A 21,966-nucleotide genomic window follows, 5' to 3' on the forward strand; every position below is an offset into this window, starting at 1 on the left:
GTGAAGACTCTAGGAACCTTACAACCCTTATCATTACCTGCTTCTAGATGGATAAATTTCTCCATGGACTTCGATTACATGTCTCCATAAATCATGCATCAAGATATTCATCATGGTGGTAGTTTATCGACTATCCAAATATGCCTATTTTTGTGCCTGACTACGCTCGTTCACTCCAGCTTTGGTGGCTCAAGTCTTCATGGATCAACTTTTCAAAATGCATGTCATGCCTACTTCTATTGTGTCTAATCGAGATCCCATATTCACTAGCAATTTTTGGCATGATTTGTTTAAGCTACATGTCACACAAATCCAAATGAGTAAAACATATCATGTCTAACCACAATGGTAAACAAATGTTTGGAGACCTGCCTACGATGATTTTCTTTAGAAAGACAAAATCAATGGGTGCAATGGTTAACTTTAGCAGAATGGTGGTATAATACTAATTATCATGAAGTAACCAAGATGGCATTATATGAGGTGGTGTATGGAAAACTCCTATCTTCGCCAACTTCTTATATTCCAAGATATTCCAAAGTGGAGGCAATTGATAAATTGCTTTAGAATAGAGTCACCACTCTCACTCTTTTGAAGGATAATTTCCATCAAGCAAAAAACTAGATGAAGATATACTCTGACCCACATTTCTTAGATAGTTCATTTCAAGTGGGTGACTGAGTATTTCTTTGAATCCAAACTTATAAGTAGCTGTCTCTCAAAGAAAAGGGCTTCCAAAAATTAGCTCCAAAATTTTATGGGCTATTGGGTCCTTCATTTTTTTAGTGATTTTTTATCACTTTTGGCGAGAGAAAGGATACAAAAATGATTAGCAGGAGTGAAAAAATAAATGTTCAACCAAGGTGGAAATCAAGATCAGAAAGAAGGAAGTAGAAATTGAGGAAACAACTATCGTGAGACTTGGTGAAGCCATGAAAGAAGGACCTACATGCTAGTTTTTGAAAAGATCAAGAAAATATAGACTAAAGCATTTGGATTTTGTTAAAGTGGACCAAATAAAGTGTGTGGGATCAAAGTGATCAAAATAGACTAGATCAAGCGAGTGTGGATTGTAGAAGAGAAGTAAATTTATAAAATATTGTAGGAAATGAGTTGAGAGAGAGAGAGAGAGATCTAATCTATGTCAAAATGTTGTTGGACTGAAGATTGAAGCTATGTGTCTGTATTTTAACTATAAGTTGGTTCCACCGTGACTTTCTCTCATTATCTTGTGAAATACCTTGCGCACTCTCATAGTTCTGTGATGTAATGATCCAATTATATTAATAAAATAAGGTGTTGTGAGGATTAGTTCAGTGTGTATGTGTATGGAATGGTTATGGTTTAAGTGCCCATTTTAAAAATTTTACTATGATGTTTCAATGTGTATTTCAATATTTATCTCTATAGATGATTTTTCCTTGATTATATAAATATCTCTGAATATTTTTTTGAGTGTTGTATAATTATTTAAGTGATGAATAATCTATTTTTTAATTGATCATTGGAATTATCCCTCGATCCCCTTCTTCTTTGAATGTCCCAGCATTTCTTGGGTGAGACGTTTCTCCCTGGTGGTGGAATGAAAATGCTAGCGTTTTGAGAGACTACAACGAGGACTATTGTTGGCAACCAATGGTCGAACCCTAGGTCTTCTAAGTCAATATTTGTGCTAACAAATTTGTTTGTTGTCGAGACTTGTGTATTATGAAGTGTTGGGTTGTGTTATTCTTTCACGACTAGCCCATGTAGTGAACCAGGGGGTTAGAGGGGGGGAGAAGCCCCCCCTTTTTTTTGCGCCGATTACGCAATGAGGGGGTCACAGGGGGGTTTGAGGGGAGTAGGTAGCCCCCCTCTACGGGGTCCAGGGCAGTGCCTTGTGATTTTTTTTTTTGACCCTATATTAGGTTGGGCGGACCTACCTATGGTTTTGTGCATGATTTTCGCACATGGTTTTGGATGCAATGGTTTTCGGTCCATGGTTTTGGACGAGACGGTTTTCGATCCATGGTATTGGATGCTTCGGCATGTATAAATATGTATTGTAACGTTGAAAGGAATATAATGAAAAATCAAGTTGGTAGTCCTGGTTTTGGGATCTAGGGGAAAATCTCTGTGTATATGTTTTTTTTTTATGTGTTATGCTATCGTTTTTTTATTTTCTGCGTTTTACAATTTGTATGTAGGTAATTTCTATATGGGGTTAAAACCTACATTTGGTATCAGAGCTGTTTTGGATTCAAGGGGACGCCTTTGTTGCTGAGGGGTTTCACTCAGGCCTGTGGTAGACCCCATTCAATGGGAGATCTGTGGGATTGATTCTGGTGGTGAAATAAGATGGCGAGCAGTGGAAAGATAGAGATCAAGAAATTTAATGGTCATAGTTTTGAGCTGTGGAAACTCAAGATGAAGGATCTGTTTGTAGATAAAGATCAGTGGATTGCGGTAGATCTGGGTACTAAACCAATGGGAGTGTGTGATGAAGAATGGAAGAGTTTGGATCGCAAGGCAAAGAGCACGATATGATTGTGTGTCTCAGATTCAATATTGTTGAATGTATTAGGGGAAGCTATGACAAAGGCTTTGTGGGACAAGTTAGGGACTTTGTACCAATATAAGTCTCTGGTTAATAAACTATTCCTACGAAAAAAGCTGTATAACTTGAGTATGAAAGATGGAGACTCGGTGACAGAGCATCTGAATGTGTTTAATGCTGTGGTAAGTCAATAGTCTGGTTAGTGCAATAGGAAGCAATGCAATTGCCTTGCAGTTTGATGAAATAGTCTCATCCTTGCTGACGGAGGATATGAGATGGAAAAATATGGAGAGCCAGAATGGTGATGCCTTGTATATATGAGGACGGTCCCAGAAAAAGAAAAAAAAGTCATCGAATGGGAGATCTAAATATAGAGGGAGATCTAAATCTAGAGGGAGATCTAAATCTCCAAGAAAACCTGTAAAGGTGGTGTGCTGGAAATGCGGAAAGGAAGGGCACTACAAAATGGACTGTAAATCTAAAGCTCCTGACAAAGGAAAGGGATCTGATGATGCTCCTTTTGCAGAGGTGAAAACCACCTCAGATGAAGCTGGGGATGTGTACTTGGCTTCTTCAAGTACACATGTAGATCATGAGGCATGGTTGATTGACATAGGTGCATCCTTTCACTTCACTCCCCATAGAGAGTGGTTCTATGAGTATGAGAAATATGATGGTGGTGATGTGTTCTTAGGGGATGATAGGAAGGCTAGAATCGTTGGTTACGGAAAAGTAAATTTGAAGTTGCAAGGTGGAAGGGTTAGAACAATTCTGGGTGTTCTACATATTCCTGCATTGGCCAGAAATCTGATTTCTGTAAGCAATCTAGATGATGTAGGTGTAAAAATAGTGTCCGAGAAGGATACCTGCAAGATGGTTAAGGGAGCATTGGTATTGATGCGGGGAGTTCGGATTCGAACTCTGTACAAGATGAAAGGTAGCACTATTGTTGATGGGTGCAACAGTTTCGTGGTTCCTGAAAGTGGAGCAAAATATTTAGTGGTCTTTGGAGAGAAGACCATGCTGTGGCATCAAAGGCTTGGACATATTAGAGAGAAGGGACTTCAAATACTTCATGGTAAAGGTATGGTAGAATGTATGAGTAATAGCTCTCTATATTTTGATTTCTGTGAAAATTGTGTATATGGGAAGAAGAATCGGGTGAGTTTCCCCTCTGGTGGTAAGAGGGAGAAACATATATTAGAGCTTGTGCAGTGATGTGTTTGGACCTGTGAAGGTTCCATCACTGGGTAATTTTGTACTATGTATCATTTATAGATGACTTCTCAAGGAATACATAGATTTATTTCCTTAAGGAGACTTCTTTTACAGGTTTAAAGAATTTAAGGCTCTGGTGGAAAACCAGACAAAGAAGAAGATAAAGGTGTTGAGGTTAGATAATAGTGGAGATTTTTGCAAAAAGGAATTTGAAGAATTATGTAAGAAGTGTGGTATAGCACGGCAGAAGACTAACCCATACACACCTGAGCAAAATGGAGTTGCAGAAAGAATGAATAAGACGTTGATGGAAAGGGAAAGAAGCATGCTCAGCGTTTCCAGGTTAGGACAACAATTATGGGTAGAGGCGGTGGAGACAGCATGTTACCTGGTCAACATATCACCTTCATCAACGTTGGAGGATAAGACTCCACAAGAGGTATGAACTGGTAAGAAACTCTCTCTTTCACATCTGAGGGTATTTGGATGTGATGAATATGTACATGTTCTAAAGGAGAAATGAACCAAGTTGGATAGTAAATTTGAAAAGTGCATCTTTATTGGGTATAAGGATGGTTTAAAGGGTTATAAGCTTTGGAACCCAGTAACAATGAAGGTTGTGTACAACCGAGATGTGGTGTTTTGAGAGGTAAAAGATGTTATTAAACATGAAGTCCAACCAAAGGAACCTGAGAAGATAGAGTTTGAGCTTAAGGAGAGAGATTCAGACTCTACAATAGAGGAGGAATCAAAAGGTGAAGAGCCACAAACTCCGGGTGTGAGAAGATCAGTTCAAAAAAGAAGGCAACCAGAAACGTATAGTCCATCTGTTTTCTGTTCAAATTTTTCTTTATCTATTACTGATGATGATCCCAGAACTATGAAGGAAGCAGTAGATTCAAAAGATAGAAAACTATGGAAAAAGGCCATGGTTGATGAAATGGCATCTTTGCACAAAAATGAGACTTGGGATCTAGTGGAGTTGCTGGCTGGAAGGAAACTCATTGGCAGCAAATGGGTGTTCAAGAAGAAGACAAATGTAGAAGGAAAGGTGGATAAATACAAAGCTTGGTTGGTAGCAAAAGGTTATTCCCAGGTGTCGGGAATTGATTTTGGTGATATTTTTTATTTTGTTGCCAAGGTAGTTTCTATTAGATTAATTTTATCCATTGCTGCTGCTTTTGATTTTGAGGTAGAACAAATGGATGTGAAGACGACATCTATTCACGGGGATCTGGAAGAGGAGATCTACATGAAGCAACCTAAAGGCTTTGCTGTGAAGGGTAAGAAAGAACTAGTATGCAAGTTAAATAAGTTTCTGTATGGGTTAAAACAGCCACCAAGGATGTGGTATCAGAAATTTGATACATTTATACAGGGACTTGGCTTAACTATAAGCAAAGTAGATCACTGTGTGTGTTTGAAATTAAATAGTGACTATGTTATTTATCTGGTCTTGTATGTGGATGATATGTTGCTGGTTGGAAATGACAAAGAAATTATCCAGGATTTGAAGACCCAATTGTCCTCCAAATTCGACATGAAAGATCTCGGTGCTGCAAACTATATTTTGGACATGGAAATTAAAAGAAATCGGGAAAAGAGGAAGCTCTGGTTAAACCAGAGGAAGTATGTCGAGACAATATTGCAGAGGTTTAATATGAAAGATAGTAAACTGGTGAAGGTTCCTATTCCTATAGGCGCAAAGTTATCTACTGAACAGTGTCTGAAGACACAAGAAGAGGAAGAGGATAGGTCTCATGTTCCATATGCAAGTGCAGTTGGTAGCCTGATGTATGTGATGGTCTATACTAGACTAGCCATTGCACATGTAGTGGGAGTATTGAGCAAGTTTATGTCAAAACCAGGGAAGGAGTATTGGCAGGTTTTCAGGTATTTGCGTGGCACTAGTGATTATGGTTTGTGCTACCAAGGAAGACCAAGATTGGACAGAGTTTTGGATATCCGTGGCTTTGTTAATGCAAACTAGGCTAGAGATCTGGATCAAAGAAGATCTACATGTGGGTATGTATTTAACCTATTTGGAGGTGCAGTCAGTTGGATGAGTAAGAAACAATCTATAGTGGCACTATCAACTACAGAGGTAGAATACATGGCAGCCACTCATGCAAGAAATGAAGCAGTTTGGTTGCAGAGATTGTGTTCAAGTATGGGGTTAGTACAGGGAGCTATAAGAATAGACTGTGACAGCCAAAGTGCAATTTTCTTGGCAAAGAACCCTGCTTACCATTCAAAGACGAAGCACATTGATGTTTAGTATCACTTTGTGAGGGATATGATAGAAGACAAAAAGGTGTTGCTGGTAAAGGTGGGCACTTTGAAGAATACTGTAGATGCATTGACAAAATCTGTGAGATCTGAGAAGTTCTCTTGGTGTAGAGAAACAATGGGCATTGCAGGGTGGGGGGTCACAGGGGAGGTTTGAGGGGGGCAGGTAGCCACCCTCTACGGGGACTGGGGCAACGCCTTGGGAATTATTATTTTTTGAACGCTATATTAGGTTGGGCAGACCTACCTATGGTTTTGTGCATGATTTTCTCACATAGTTTTGGGCGCGATGGTTTTCGGTCCATGGTTTTGGACGTGATGGTTTTCGGTCCATGGTATTTGATGCTTTCACATGTATAAATATGTATTGTAACATTGAAAGGAATATAATGAAAAATCAAACTAGTAGTCCCGGTTTTGGGATCCAGGGGAAAATCTCTGTGTATATGTTTTTTATGTGTTATGCTCTCGCATTGTTTATTTTTTGTGTTTTAGAATTCGTATGCAGGTAATTTTTGTACGGGGTTAAAACCTACATGAAGGGATCTAGATCATAGTGTTTAGGATTTTCGAAGGTGATATTCAAGAATGGTGGTACTAGAAGATCGAATCATTTATTATACAACAAGCTCAAGTAAGATAGAAGAACTTTGAGTGGGTTATGGAGGAAGTTTTATATGCAGAACCTACATGTGACCAATATGAAATTTTTTGGTGTAAGTTTCCTAAGGAACTACATAATTGGTTTAGCAGATTTCATATTAAGAAGGGAACTAGAAATCTCCTTCACATTCGTAGAATATGGACTACAAAAAATTTATCTTCTTTGCACTGACTTGATACTAAATTGAACCGAGTTGTATATTTTTAGGTTCAAGCGAATTTAGAGAGTTATATCATGAAATTTGTTGTAGAAGATCACCAGTCGTTCTCCAAAGATGAAGCAATATTAAAATATGGGTTGTTGGGAAGATTGTTGAAAGGAATCTCTCTGTGGATTAAGTTTATGATGATATAGGAAAGCTTATTTCTATTTCAAGAAAATAATATGACAGCTTAAACCCTAGGTACTGGGGGTAGGGTTTAAGGGAGAGATGTTGCTCAGTTTAAAAGAAAGGTGAATCTTCATTTACTTATTATTATATATACACCTTCATTGTAAGAGTAAAGGAGTTTTCACCTTGGATGCTCCCGCAAGGAATTGGAGAGATACTAGTTATTTTGAGGAGCAAGGAGTGGATCGAATGCTCCACAGTTGGAGCTAGGTATGTTCATTGTATACGTGTGTCTTGGAACTTTTACTTAATATAAGAAGCTTTATGGGCCAACACGTTCTTCTTGCATCGATTATGGATATTTTTAAGGCTATTCTTTAATGTTTGTAATTCGTGTTTTCTTTCATCTGTGCTAAAGTAGTTGAACTATTTCGATAATTTTGGTACTTATCATATTGAGAATGTGTTGTAATTACCATTATTGTTATCGCATCCTTGTGGACTATTCCACTAGATATTATACATATCTATTGAGAAAAGAAATTATTGAGGGGGTTGGGGGGTGAATTAGTAATAGTGAGATTCTTAGAGATTTTTAGTGAATATGCTTTTAGTTTCTCTATTGTCTATTACTTATTAGATAATTCATTCATAAAGAAAGTGAGCAACACGTTTAAGCATTCATATGTTCATACAATCTATCACATGAGAAACACACACATATTGACACCGGTGTTTTCATATGGAAACCTGTTGAAGCCTCGAAATTCGCTGCAACAACATTGGGGATGACCACCTGGTCCGGACCTTAAAGAATCTCCTTTTCCATTAGGAATGGCGGGTCCGACTAGTTTAACTAGGTCCAGTTACCTTCTCTCAATTTCCAAATGGATTAAAATATGACTTTCATCCACTAATGGAGAAGAGATATCAGATCAGCCCTCTTACTGATCAGGCAAGAAAGTGATCCTTAAGTTGATTTGGGGCTCAACCAAGCCACAACTAAAGTTTGTCTCTTTTTAAAGAGGATTTTTAGGAATGTAGAATTAATCTATATGCAAAATTATTCTAAAATGCAAGCAAAAGGAACTAAATCCTAATCCTATCTCGATTAGGCAGATATAGCTCTAACCCAACCAAGAGCAATATATTTAAATGATTGATATTTTAAATATGTCTGGATTATAATGAATATCAAACTAACAAAGTAGTTCAATTAACTTACATTATGAATACAAAAACAAATTCTATTCATAGACCTCTTAACTGAAATAATCAACCAACAACATTTGGGAAGTAGTTCACAAAATGATATTGATTGTTAAATCAATAATTCGAATAATTAAACAATAATATGAGGAAATAGTTCACAACATATCATTATTTGTTAAATCAATATTGAAAGACAGATTTATGATTAAATAGTTACTCAGAAATAATAATTCAACCCATAAGAGTAGAGATAAATAATAACATATGATTGAGACAAATTACTCATACTGACAATAGTGCACAAATATGAATAAAATTACACATTCCCACCATCATAAAATGAAATTAGTATTTAAAACAATAGTATTAGAAATACCAATTCATTGAATTTATTTCTTTTGCTTTGGTATCCAATAGTCTTTTACAATATTTGAACATTTGTTGTTACAACAAGAGCTGCAATAGTGTAAGCTCTACCCATCATACATAATTCAGAATGAAAAAAAAAATCCTCAATAATCCCCAGATCTAAGATTTTCTTTCCTCTCACCTACAACTCTAAATCCCTTTTACATAAGTGATTTTATAATTCCAGAATTGCAGAGGAGAGAAGCCTTTAATACATTCTAAAATCTGTTATTTATAATATTTACAAAAAGAATTCTCAACAAGAAAAATTGTTGAAAAATAAATCATTTCCACAATTTTCATTGGCTCAAAATTCTATTATTCTATTGCTGGAGCATTCTCATTGACTGATATCTTATTTTCCTCATCTCTTCAACTATTTTCATGCAAAAATATATCATCAAAATTAAAATGCAAAAATAAAATCAAAATACCAAATCTGAAACCAAAACATATCTAATTAGATTTAATTAAATAAATAAATAAATAAAAAGTTAGAGCTTTCTATTGATTCCTATGTGGATCTAATTGGTCAAGGAGATCATTTACGAACGTATCTACACTCAGAAGAAGTCATGTACAAATGAGAATGCAAAAAATTAAACTCAAAAAATTAGTTTATTAAAAATTCAAAGCTTGATCTTCTGCTAGATTCTAGACCCAATAAATGATCAAATCTGGTAATGAAACTACTTCATAAATGTTCTCCATGTTTTTTATTTTTAATGAGCTGTCTTGGGCATCATTTGGCCAAATAAAACTCCATTTAAGAGCTTCTAAAGTTGGAATATTAAAATTGCTAGAATTCTAGAATTTCTATTGCATAGGCTAAAAATAAAAGATTTTAATTAAAATCTAATTCTAAATTAGACAACAATAATTAATTGATTAATACTAATTAACTATATTAATTTATTAAATTTAATTAATTATTGATTATTTACAAAAATTAATTAATATAAAAAATTAATTTAATGATTAATTAAAATATTATTATATTAATATTATAATTGTAATATATAAAAATTATAAATAATATATAAACATTATAATCATAATATAATATAATATTATATTCTAAATAAAAATTTAAAATACAAAAGGTTTATAAGAGTCACGTATTAATGGTGGAGAGTGTGTCAATGTGAGGGTGGAGAGTGTGGAGTTATAAGGAGGAGAGGGTTAAGTGAGGGAGGTATAAGGAAGCTTACGTGAGGTTATGGAGGGATAAGGTGGAGTGAGGTGAGGGGAGGGTGAGTGATGTCACTAGGTGAAATGAAAATTTTATGTTATAAAATTTAATTTATTGTATATTTTTAAAAATTTCAATTGCAAGTTTAGTTTTTTAAATGAGTGGTTTATGAAATTTGTTTTATGTAATATATCGCAATCGCAATATCGCATTGTAAATTTCATTTCAACAATTTTAAATTTTAGGATTTTGGAAGGAAGGATTTGATGAGAAGTGGGGCTTGTGTGAATTAACGATACTACATATTGGACTTTAGTCATTTTACAATTCTAGGGTTTTGGGTTTTTATAGTTTGTTTTAAAATAACAAATTGGAGTAAATTACCAAGATCCCAAAATGTGTTTTCATTTATTGTACAATTTCGCTAAGTTATTTTGTAAGACCGTTAGTGAAAAAATGAAAAATTAGTAAAAATTCACTAAAAGTTAATATTTACAATGAATGACTATTTTAATTGCAATAATTGAAATATCATACATTTTTCACATTTTTTAGTCTAGACAAGAAAAAGATCAAACTTCAAAGGAGTGATATTTACAAACTGTTTGACCAAATGATGCTAAACAAGTATCGATGGAAATCTTGTGAAAAGTCAGATTCAATGAAATAATCAAAATAGAAATCAGATGAAATTAAAAATAGATTTTTTTTTAGGATAATTAACTTAATGAAAATCATAAAAATGTGTTTAGCCAAAAATTAATGTATGTGGTCCCCATTATTTGAAATAATGGGGGTGTTAGGTTTTCCCTACAACAATGGTGACACACTAGGAAGAACCAGTTATCTCTGGTTAAAGATAATGAATTTTAATTTACCCAAAGGTAAAAAATAATGGAGTTTAGGGAACAGTTTAATAATGAAACATTTTCAAAGGTCACACATAAATAGATTAAGTAATATGGGTTTGTAAAGATAAGTACTCAAAACAGATTCGATTAAACGTCATGAATCCAAATTTGGGGAAATTCATTATATGAAAAATAGAAGAAGACACAGGTAGGAGTTTTTCATAAAGAATATATTCATTTTATGATTGGTCTCTAACATCGCTTTGCTGCGAGTGGCCTGAACAATACCTCGATGAAGTTGTCTTTTATGACATACAAACCTAGTTCCACAGCCAATGTGCGTCCATAGCCCCGACGAGTTTATTTGTATTTCCCATAATTCCTCTTTTAATCACCTTTCTTATAAGCGCATTTTGCAAGCTTTTAGTTTATGATGCGTTTGAGTGAAAGAAGTGGAATGGTAACAAAGATTTATATTTAATGGACATAATACTTTCATAATGTTTACTCCAAATTCTTTCCCTAGAACTATCAATCAAAGGCTTTTATGTGGAGGGGTGAGAGAGATTCATTGTGTTAAATTCAAATCAATTCTTTCCTTGAAAATTAAACTCAATCACTTAGTAAAGATGTGTGTTCCTCCATGAAAAATATTCAAAGTAAGATGGTTTTATGGTTCCATAAGGATTTTCTTTTAATGATAAATGAAATTTATTCAAATTGATAGAATTAAGAGATTTCCCATGTATGCTAAGTGCTATCGAGTGAGGAAAAAAAATATTTCACATAAATCATGGTAGAGTCACCAAAATGAAATCAAAACCAAAAGCCAAAGGAAAATAATTCTTAAACTAAAATAAGAAAAGAAATGAGCAAACAAAAATATGATTGAAGAAAGCAAAAACTGAAAGAAAAAAATATAAATTTAAAAGATAAACTCCAACAAGACTACTCATACAAATATCTCAATAAAAAGAAAATAAGCATATGTACATTCCTTTTAATGTTGATTTTTTTTTTAATCTTATCTTGCACAATTATAAGAAATAAGGCTCTTAAAATGTAGAGGATTAATAATAGTGATGATGGATAATATGCTAAATGAGAAGTCTTTTTTTGTTGCAAACTTTCTTGTTTTGAAGAAAAAAACCCGCAAAAAGTATTTTAAACATTTTTTAATAAAAGTAATGCTTAAAGGAACAATTAAAGGTTTAGAAAACTCCCCATTTTCGCTGGTTTGATAAGGATCATTAATGCTTCTTTCAAGAATCTGAAAAGAATATGAACGAAAGATAATGAAATTCCAAACTAATTTGGTAGAGGTGTAATAGGTTCATGAAGACCTGTAAAAATAGAGTTTAAGATCAACAAAGACTAACACAAAACTAAAATCAAAAGTAAAGTATTGAAAATAAATGAAAGTAGACATATGAAACTTACCATTAGAGAATTTCATTTAATCTTACCTGAAAGGTACAATTTTCTCCAACAAAAGATAACTTCTTCCTTTAATTAGAATTAAAAGCACGAAGAAGTTTGAACTAACTATAATCTTAGTAACCAAAAATCATCATTTATTAAATCTATACTAAAGTAAGCAGTAAACCAAGAATGCAATGTTTCATGTTCAAGGAATCGAAAATGAGTCATATCCATTAGAAATAGAAATGACGATATACTTCTTAATTAATTGCAACCATGAATGTTCTCTTAATATTACAAGTTTCATATCAACTCCATGATTTTCATAAATTGTTCAGAATCAAGACCAAAAGAAAGATAATGAAATACATATGTGTAGATGGAGAGGTCTTGAATTTCGTATATTAAATATACAGTGATATATTAAAAATCAAATATAAAATAGATCAAAAATGATTTAATCATGTTGAAAATTTGTTATCAATTTATTCATTACCACAATCCCTGCCCAAAAGTGCCTTGAATTCTTTTATACAGAAGAGCGCCTCATCGGATGTTTCACATCGCAAGTTTCTTTGCCATGCATAAATTCAAACTGCGAGATTCACCTTTGTCAATATGTGATTAAATGTTATATAATACTTAAAATTCATTGGCAAAGAGGTATATATCGGAATTTATCACATTGGAGGATGTTAAGACAAGACGTCATTTGAGTTTTGCAATGCGATAGAAGCGTTGCAATATGAGCTTATGCAAATGGGAAATTGTGATGGAGCGATTGTGATATCAAAGAATAATCATATCAGAGATCGGAGCAATTAGAAAAAGGAAATGCCAATATTATTCTTGCGATATATGGGAATGAAATAGATGACATGGCTCATTGGTGGGACTGACTTTGAATTTTATAAGACATCGACAATCTGAATATTTGAATATGGGATGTAACATCATTGATACACAGATGTGCGACGAAGAACAAACTCGATCATTTAATTATATGGATTTAATTTCATATCGGATCCGGGACATCGAAACTTTTAAACATATGTCCTAGTAAAATTGTGATTTCTCAATGGACACAATGTCTTTTACAACTGAATTTAACTACTGTATCGGGTTCGAGGTTGTGTGGACATCGCAATATTAGCGAATTCATTTTATCGAAGAATGAGCGAAAATAAATATCAGAGGTCTTGCATCGGCAGTGTCTTATCGGTAAATGTTAAGAGCTGCTTTTGATCAAATGTTTGCGATACAAAGATTTTGTGATATGGATGATGTGATATCAGGTGGAAAGGTTCATCAGAGATCGGAGGGTATGGGAATATCGCAAATGTATAGACATCACAATATCAGTGATATAAATTTCAACTTGAAATGTTTCAGTATTGTTTTTTAAAGGTCTAATATGGTTTTTAATGAATGAAAGAAAAATTTAAAAATGCTCAAATTCTGATGAACAACTAATAATACTTCCTTGAGCATGTTGCGAATTTTAAAAAGATCTGGTTGCATTCTTATCTTAAGTATCTATAATTAGGTCAATGAAGACCTGTAAAAGAAACAAAACAAAAATAATAAATAAGCTTTGAAAAAGTAAAACTAACAATAGATGATGATGAACTTGTAAACGCATACCTGGAAGAAAATTGACTTTAAATTTTACCTCATGAATCTTCAATTTCTCCTGTGTTCAGTATCATCTAATTATTTGATCTAAAAATGCTAAATAATGAATTTTTCGTATTGCATCCACCTTAAATTTACATTGGAAGACATGAGTGGTAAAAATGAGCTCTTCAAAATTACTTGTGAAACATTGTCAAGTTATGGAAAATTCTTGAAATTTCTTCATATGTATGATCTAGGAGCTTAAAATATTTTGATTCGCTTTCTGAAAATGAAAAGGGATGCCCAGAAGAAGTCAGATTCATTACTTGCTTTATTAAAAATCTGAAATAATGAAATAAGTGTAAACATAAAAGAAATCTAATCTAAATTAATCTATTTATATTTCTAACTTAATGAAGGAAACATGAATAGGTATAGTTATCCTACCAATTTAACCATGTACACAATTTAATTCCTACATGTATGTACATGTCAAACATTAGTAATAAAAATACAAATATAATTAAACTAAGAAAAATAAATCTAAATAAGGAATATATAGTTATTGCTAATATATTATTTACAATTACTTTATCTTGAAATGCCCTTTCTAACTGAATTCCAATTGGATCATGTAAACTTTGATGAGTTTCTATTAATGATTGGAAAGGATTTAAAAGAGAAGATGGCAGGTCAAATCATGGAAATGAGTTTTTAGATGCAATGACCTTCATAAATTTGTTAATGTTATGTGCAATTCTTAAACTATTAACAATCTTCTGTGAAGGAAAACTTTCCAAATATTTTTCAAATGGGTTAATAAAAAATGGATAAAAATCTGTTAGATACAATGGAAGATTATTAATTGAATTAGATTGTTGGTCATATTGTAAAAATACATTCTCTTGTTGATACTTGCTTTGAGAAGATAGAAACACTTTATAAGAAATGAACATCAATTGAAATTGGAAGATTAATAGCTCTTGATGTTCATGATTATGATATGAATCTTCATTTTTTCAATTGAGGCAATGCATCAATTGAGTGTTCAATATTGAGCTGTTCAATATGTTAGCACAAAGTATCTAAAAATTGAAAACTAAAAAAAAAAAAATATCTGAAGTTAAACAACATAAGTGAAAGACAGATAACAAAATCAATTCGTAGTTTACACAAGTGTTACAATTATTGTTACAACACAATTGAGAATCATTTAAAATAATCTCCTCTTAAGAAGAATTGGTTTGATTTAAAATAGAATTTGAATGATTTCTAATACCAACTTGTGAATTAGAAAGATAATTATGACTATTAGTAGGAATGAGAGCTTGATCGTCAGATAAATCATGAATCAAAATGGTTTCTCGAATGCTGAAATCATGAGTATGATTAATTATTTGAAACTGAGAATTATTTGAAACAATTTCTGAATTAGAGTGTTCTTCATTTTCACATGTGATTTTAACTTTCTTATGAAGATTCTCATAAGAATAAAATAAATCAACGTCCTCAATATCAGAGTAATTATTATAAATGATTTGAAGACATGCATTAGAATTCCCTTCAATCTCATCCAATGTATCAAAATAAGAAGGAATATAAAGCACATGTTCATTAATGCCAGAAGAATGATAAATAATTAATTCTCTATCTTGATAAAAACTAATTGGAAATTCATTTAGATCAGCCTGTCTGTTTTCTGAAATAAAATTATTGCAAAGAGGGAATAAATTGCTATCAGCAAAAACATCAGAATAGAGATAGTAATGAAAATCAGAAGCAATGGATTTAAAAGCGTCTCTATTTGAGAACTCTTGTGCATTCTGTTCATTGTAAATTTTAGATTTGAGTTCATTCATTTGTGTACTAGTGCTTTCTTGCAGAATGTTGCTTTGTTGCTCTGAATTTGGCATTTGCTTATCATAAAAGTATTTAGAAATGTGCACAATAGGTTGTGTGTTATTGGAAATTTCAATTTCTGCTTGTACTTGCTAATTTATGTTATGATTTTCTGAATTTAACGCATACTAATTTTCAAATTTCAAAGCAGTATTTTCTTCAAGATTGTTGCTAATATCTTCTTGCATTTGAATATTAAATTTCTCCAAGATTTGTGATTGAGATTCATTGACATGTGAAGGTGCATTCTGATCATTATTAATACTTTAGGAAGTGTGCACTAAATGAAGAAATTGATCGTACATAATAGAGGTTACTTCATCATTATTTGTTTGCACCTTCATATTATAATTCTCAATTATGTTATGAAATTGAAATGATATTGAGTAAATCTTGAAATAAATTCACATGAATTATGAATGGGAGGAAGAGAGAAAATATATTAAAACCAATCTAATAATTCATCTTCTGAAGTTTTTTCTTTAATTTTAAATTTCAAGAAATTTAAATGAATTCGAATGGTAAAATAAATCAAAGACTCATTTTCAACCTTTGTAAATCTTCGATTTTGTCACATACCTGTTCGTAGTTATAGCGGTCAAATTTACAAATGAACATTGTAACAAATTGATCCCAACTATGAATTGAGGCAACTGGAAGTGATTAACACTAGTTTCTGGCTTTTGCCAAGAATGTAAGAATAAAAATCCTGTATAAAATGCCTTCATCAATATCATGAAAAGTAGAATTTGAAATTTTTGAATAAATTGAAAGGCACGATGAAAAGAAGAAGAATTTCTCTTACCATTAACCTTTACCTGAGACAAAAGTCTTACTACTTCAGGTGGATTATTGGAAGATGCATGTTTGTAGATACAACTCCAAATTGGAAGTCTAAGAGGAGCCATTATAATACAAATAAAATGTTAGAATACAAAGAGTCAAAATAGACAACAAGTTTCAGGCCCTCCATCTAGCGCCAAAATGTTGAAGCCTCGAAATTTGCTGCAACAACATTGGGGATGACCACCCGGTCCGGACCTTAAAGCATCTTCTTTTCCATTTGGAATGGTGGTTCCGATTAGTTTAACTAGGTCCAACTATTTTCTCTCAATCTCCAAATAACTTAAAATATGATTTTCATCCACCAATGGAGAAGAAACATCAGATCAACGTTGCTGACCAGGCAATAAAGTGATCTTTAAGTTGATCTGGGGCTCAACCAAGCCATAACTAACATTTTCCTCTTTGTAAAAAGGACTTTTAGGAATGTAGAATTAAATTATATGCAAAATTATTCTAAATGCAAGCAAAATGAACTGAATCCTAATCCTATCTCAATTAGGCAGATATAGATCTAACCCAACCAAGAGCAAGATATTTAAATGATTGAGATTTTAAATATGTCTGGCTTATAATGAATATCAAGCTAACAAAGTAGTTCAATTAACTGACATTATGAATACCAATACACATTCTATTTAGAGACCTCTTAACTGAAATAATCAACCAACAAAATTTTGGAAGTAGTTTACAAAATCATATTGATTGTTAAATCAATAATTCGAATAATTAAACGATAATATGAGGAAATAGTTCACAACATATCATTATTTGTTAAATCAATATTAAAAGATAGATTTCTCAGTAAATAGTTACTTAGAAATAAAAATTCGACCCATAAGAGAAAAGATAAATAATAACATATGATTGAGACAAATTACTTATACTAACAACAGTGCACAAATATGAATAAAATGACACATTCCTGCTATCATAAAATGAAACTAGTATTTAAAACAATAGTATCATAAATACTAATTTATTGAATCCATTTCTCTGACTCTGGTCTCCAATAGGTTTTTACAATATTTGAACTTCTGTTGTTACAACAAGAGATGCAACAGTGCAAACTCTACCCATCATACATAATTCAGAACGCAAAAGCAAAATCCTCAATAATCCCCAGATCTCATATTTTCTCTCCTCTCACCTACAACTCTAAATCCCTATTACAGAAGTGCTTTTAGAATTCTAGAATTGTAGAGGAGAGAAGCCCTTAATACATTTTAAAATGTGTTATTTATAATATTTACAAAAAGAATTATTAACAAGAAAATTTGTTGAAGAATAAATCTACTCCATCAATTTTCATGGTCCCAAAATTACGTTCTTCTATTGTTGGAGCACTCTCATTTACTGATATCTTCTTCTCTTCATCTCTTCAACAATTTTCCTGCAAAAATAATCAAAACAAGATTAAAATGCAAAAATAAAATCAAAATACCAAATGTGAAACCAAAACATATCTAATCAAATTTAATTAAATAAATAATTAAAAATAAATCAGAGTTTTCTAGTAATACATGTGAGGATTTAATTGGGCAAGGAGATCATTGACGAATAGATATGCACTCAGAAGAAGTCGTGGGCAAATGAGAATGCAAAAAATTAAACTCAGAAAATTAGTTTTATTAAAAATTTGTAGCTTGATCTTCTACTAGCTTTTAGACCCAATAAATGATCAAATTTGATAATGAAAGCACTTTATAAATGTTTTCCATGATTTTGTTTTTCTAATGAGCTATCTCAGGCCTCATTTGGCCAAGTAAAACTCCATTTATGAGCTTCTGAAGTTGGAGTATTAAAATTATCAGAATTCTGAAATTTCTATTGTCTAGACTAAAATTAGAAATTTTAATTAAATCTAATTCTAAATTAAAATACAATTATTAATTGATTAATAATTGTTTGGGTCGGAGCTACTCAAGCTCTGTAGTGCTCAGGATCTCATAATTTGCAACGGTCTAAAGAAGTGGCCCAATTCTAGCAAGATGACCTGCATCCATGGGCTTGGTAGTAGCGTGGCAGACTATGTTATTTCCGATCTCCCATTATACAACGAAATAATAAATTTTGACATCTTAAACGACCATGAACCTGACTCTGATCATAGGCCTTTACTTATAACTCTCAATTTTGTCATGCATAGAGTTCCCATAGAAAATAATACTTATAGCCAAAAGAACTTAATATTTGATAGAAATTCCCAGATGCGGGTGACTTTGAAGCGTGAAAGGCAGGTGTCAGGTGTGGCTCGTCACATGGGCAGGTGTCAGCCCGGACGAGCCACGACATACCAGAACGCAGGCATAATAAATTCGATGGGAGGTATATTTATTTGGGTTTTAAGGCTTGTTCAGTCGGCATTCAATGTGCAGCAACGAACGAGGAAAATGGCGCTCAATATACTCGAACCCCATGTCGCCTGTCTTCATTCCTTCAAGCGGTCTGAGCAAAAGCTGGCAGAGACGGAACATTCTCTGGCACAATGCAAGATTACTCAGAGGAATTCTTGTCTGGAGGATAATTCGAAGATGCAAAGAGAAAGGCCCAGAATGAGCAGTCGCCGTGGCGGTTCCAGGGGTCGCTCGGCTACTCAGCGACCAGTCAATTCGCCTTCCTCCTCGGTGGACCGCAGCAATGTGCATGGGTGGGGAGAAATTCTGGACTGTGGTCATGTGGAACATCCGGCTGTTCGCTACCGGATCCCCTGCACTCTGGAGAACAACACTCTCATTGTCTCAGTCATGGTGGAACACTGCAGCAATCTCAGGGGGCCTTTGGACAACCTGAATGTGCCAGTGGTTGACATGAAAGTTCCTACGGTTGATATGCAGCGACCAACCAGAGCAGACTCTCCCCAAGCCACTCACGCTGCGGATGCTGGTCCCAGTGAGCCAGTTCAGAGGTCACTGCGCTCGGACATGGAGGAATCTCAGAAACTCAAAGGTCAAGCAAAGGATGAGCCTCACACAACCGATGAGGATTAGCACTTCTGTCACTCTGTCTTTCGTTGCCAGGAACGCAACTCTCTGTTCGTCTTTCATGCTCTTTGTCGGTTTTCTGCTGTCTTTGTCAGTTTGTTTATGTGTCCACCATGACGGTTTATATGTCCACCGTGTCAGTTTATGTGTCCATCGTGTCGGTTTATGTGTCCATCGTGGCGGTTTATATGTTTACTGTGTCGATTTAGATGCTGGCTATGTCGGAAGGATGGAAAGTTGTTCCAATTTTGTAATGATGTTGCTCTGAAAGGTCCATTATGGGGAAAATCTCTCTGGAGATGCAGGGCCACGGCCATGGTGTAATTTTTGCTGTAATTTTTGAATTTTTTGTAATATAAATAGCATAGTCTTACAGAGAAAAAAAATATTTGATAGAAATAAAAATGATCTCTTTCTAAATGAATTAAAAACTAATTTGCTTCCTTTATCTAATATAGACAACATAGAAGACCTCTATCATAATTTTACTACAACCCTCTCATATTCTATTAACAAGTTCTCAATTGAAGTTTCAAATAATAAAAGAAATAGCAAAACCAATCCATGGTATGACAAAGATTGTAAAAGTGCAAGGAGAGCAATTAAGGAAGCTGTTGATGAATCTCTTAAAATGGACAAGATAAAAATATAAAAAAACCCTAACTAAAAGGAAAAAGAGGCAGTACATTCGTCAAAGACAGGAGAATCTCTTACACCTCTGTAAGGTAGCTCCTAAGAAATTTTGGAGGCAGATTCTAACTAGGAAGACTAAGGATAATAATAAAATTGCTATTTGCAATTGGAATTCCTATCTTAAAAAGCTTTATGAATCTCCAAATGTCATGGATAATTTAGAAACCCTTCTCACAACGAAAGAAGTTTTCTCTTTAGAAGACATTAAGTTTGGGGTTAATCGTCTCGCTAATGGGAAAGCTAAGGACATTGAAGGTTACCAAGCGGAAATCTTAAAAATTGGAGGTCCTGTCCTCATCCCCCACATCCACAAGCTTTTCAATCAAGCAGTCAAGCAAGGGTTCCCTAAACCTTGGACTGAGAGCCTCATTATCCCTATTTTTAAAAGTGGGGATACAAATAACCCCTCTAATTATCGAAAAATTATGATCAGCCCTCTCTTAGCCAAGTTATATGGTAGTATTTTGGAAAAAAAGTTAAGCATATGGCTTGAAAGTGAAGGTAAGCGGGCTAAAGGCCAAGCAGGTTTTAGAAGGCATCACTCAACAACAGACCACCTTGTTACGCTTAGGATCATTGCGGAGGAATGTCGTAATGATAAATCCACTTTATTTTGTTGCTTTGTGGACTTTAGAAAGGCTTTCGATACGGTTCCTAGATCCAACCTTTGGAATAGATTAGAAGAGCTAAAGGTTCCTCTCGAGTTGAGAGTTGCCGCTATAAGGTTATACGAGAATGTAATTGCCAAGCTAAAGAGCAATGAAGGGTGATCGAAAGATATTAAGTGTAACATCGGAGTTAAACAAGGTTGCCCCCTCTCCCCTACCCTATTTGGCATTTACATCGATAAGCTCGAAGGCTATTTAGAGGAAGTAGGATGTGATGGCACGATCTTAGCTGGGATAGTCGTCATCCTTCTTCTTTATGCTGACGATATTGTTCTTTTGGCAAGGTGCCCATCTGATCTTAATAAGAAACTCAGGCTTCTTAAGGATTTCTGCTCTACCATGGGTATGACTGTTAACACTGACAAAACAAAAGTTATGATTATCAAATCCAAGAAGGACACTTACGCTAATTTTATGTATGACAATAATAACTTGGAGGAAGTGTATTCTTACAAGTACCTAGGAATTGATATTCATCACAAGCTCAACTGGAACCATAGCATTGAGAAAAGGATTAATGGGGGGTGGAAAGCTTACTATGGTCTTGAAAATAATTGTAAAATTGCAAACCTTGTAATGTGGGATAAAAAGAAGTTCCTCTTTGAAACTTTAGTCACTCCTGTTATCTTATATGGCTGTGAGGTTTGGGGTTGCAGCATCTCCAGAGAATCATGGAGAAATATTGAGCAAATCCAGAAGCGTTTTATAACTTATAACCTGAAAATTAAAAGTAATACACCCTATCCTATTCTCCTTATAGAAGCAGGTCTTTCCCCTATTGAGAGCCTAGCTATGCTTAGGTTTCTGTTGTACAAGCACAAAATCAGTAACATAAACGATCATAGACTTCCTAAGCTAGCTTTAAATTCTAGCCAAAACCACCTAAGGCTCAATCGAGGGTGGCATAAAGACACAAGGGCCTGGTTAAACTATTGGGAGATCAACGAAAATGATGCATTGCAAAACATAAATAACATTAAAGATATTGTTACTTCTAAGTTCAAAGAAAAAATGTGGTGTGAGAAAGACTTAGCGGCTAAAAGAAAATTAAGTTATTATAAGAAGGTCATCAACCCCACCCTAGAAGATCAAAAGTATCTCTCTATTTTAACTAGCTCAAAGAAGAAAATTAATATAGC

Source organism: Pinus tabuliformis, chromosome Q, assembly GCF_031772625.1.
Source record: "Pinus tabuliformis cultivar Carrire ecotype Pingquan chromosome Q, CPIR1, whole genome shotgun sequence".
Classification (NCBI taxonomy): domain Eukaryota; kingdom Viridiplantae; phylum Streptophyta; class Pinopsida; order Pinales; family Pinaceae; genus Pinus; species Pinus tabuliformis.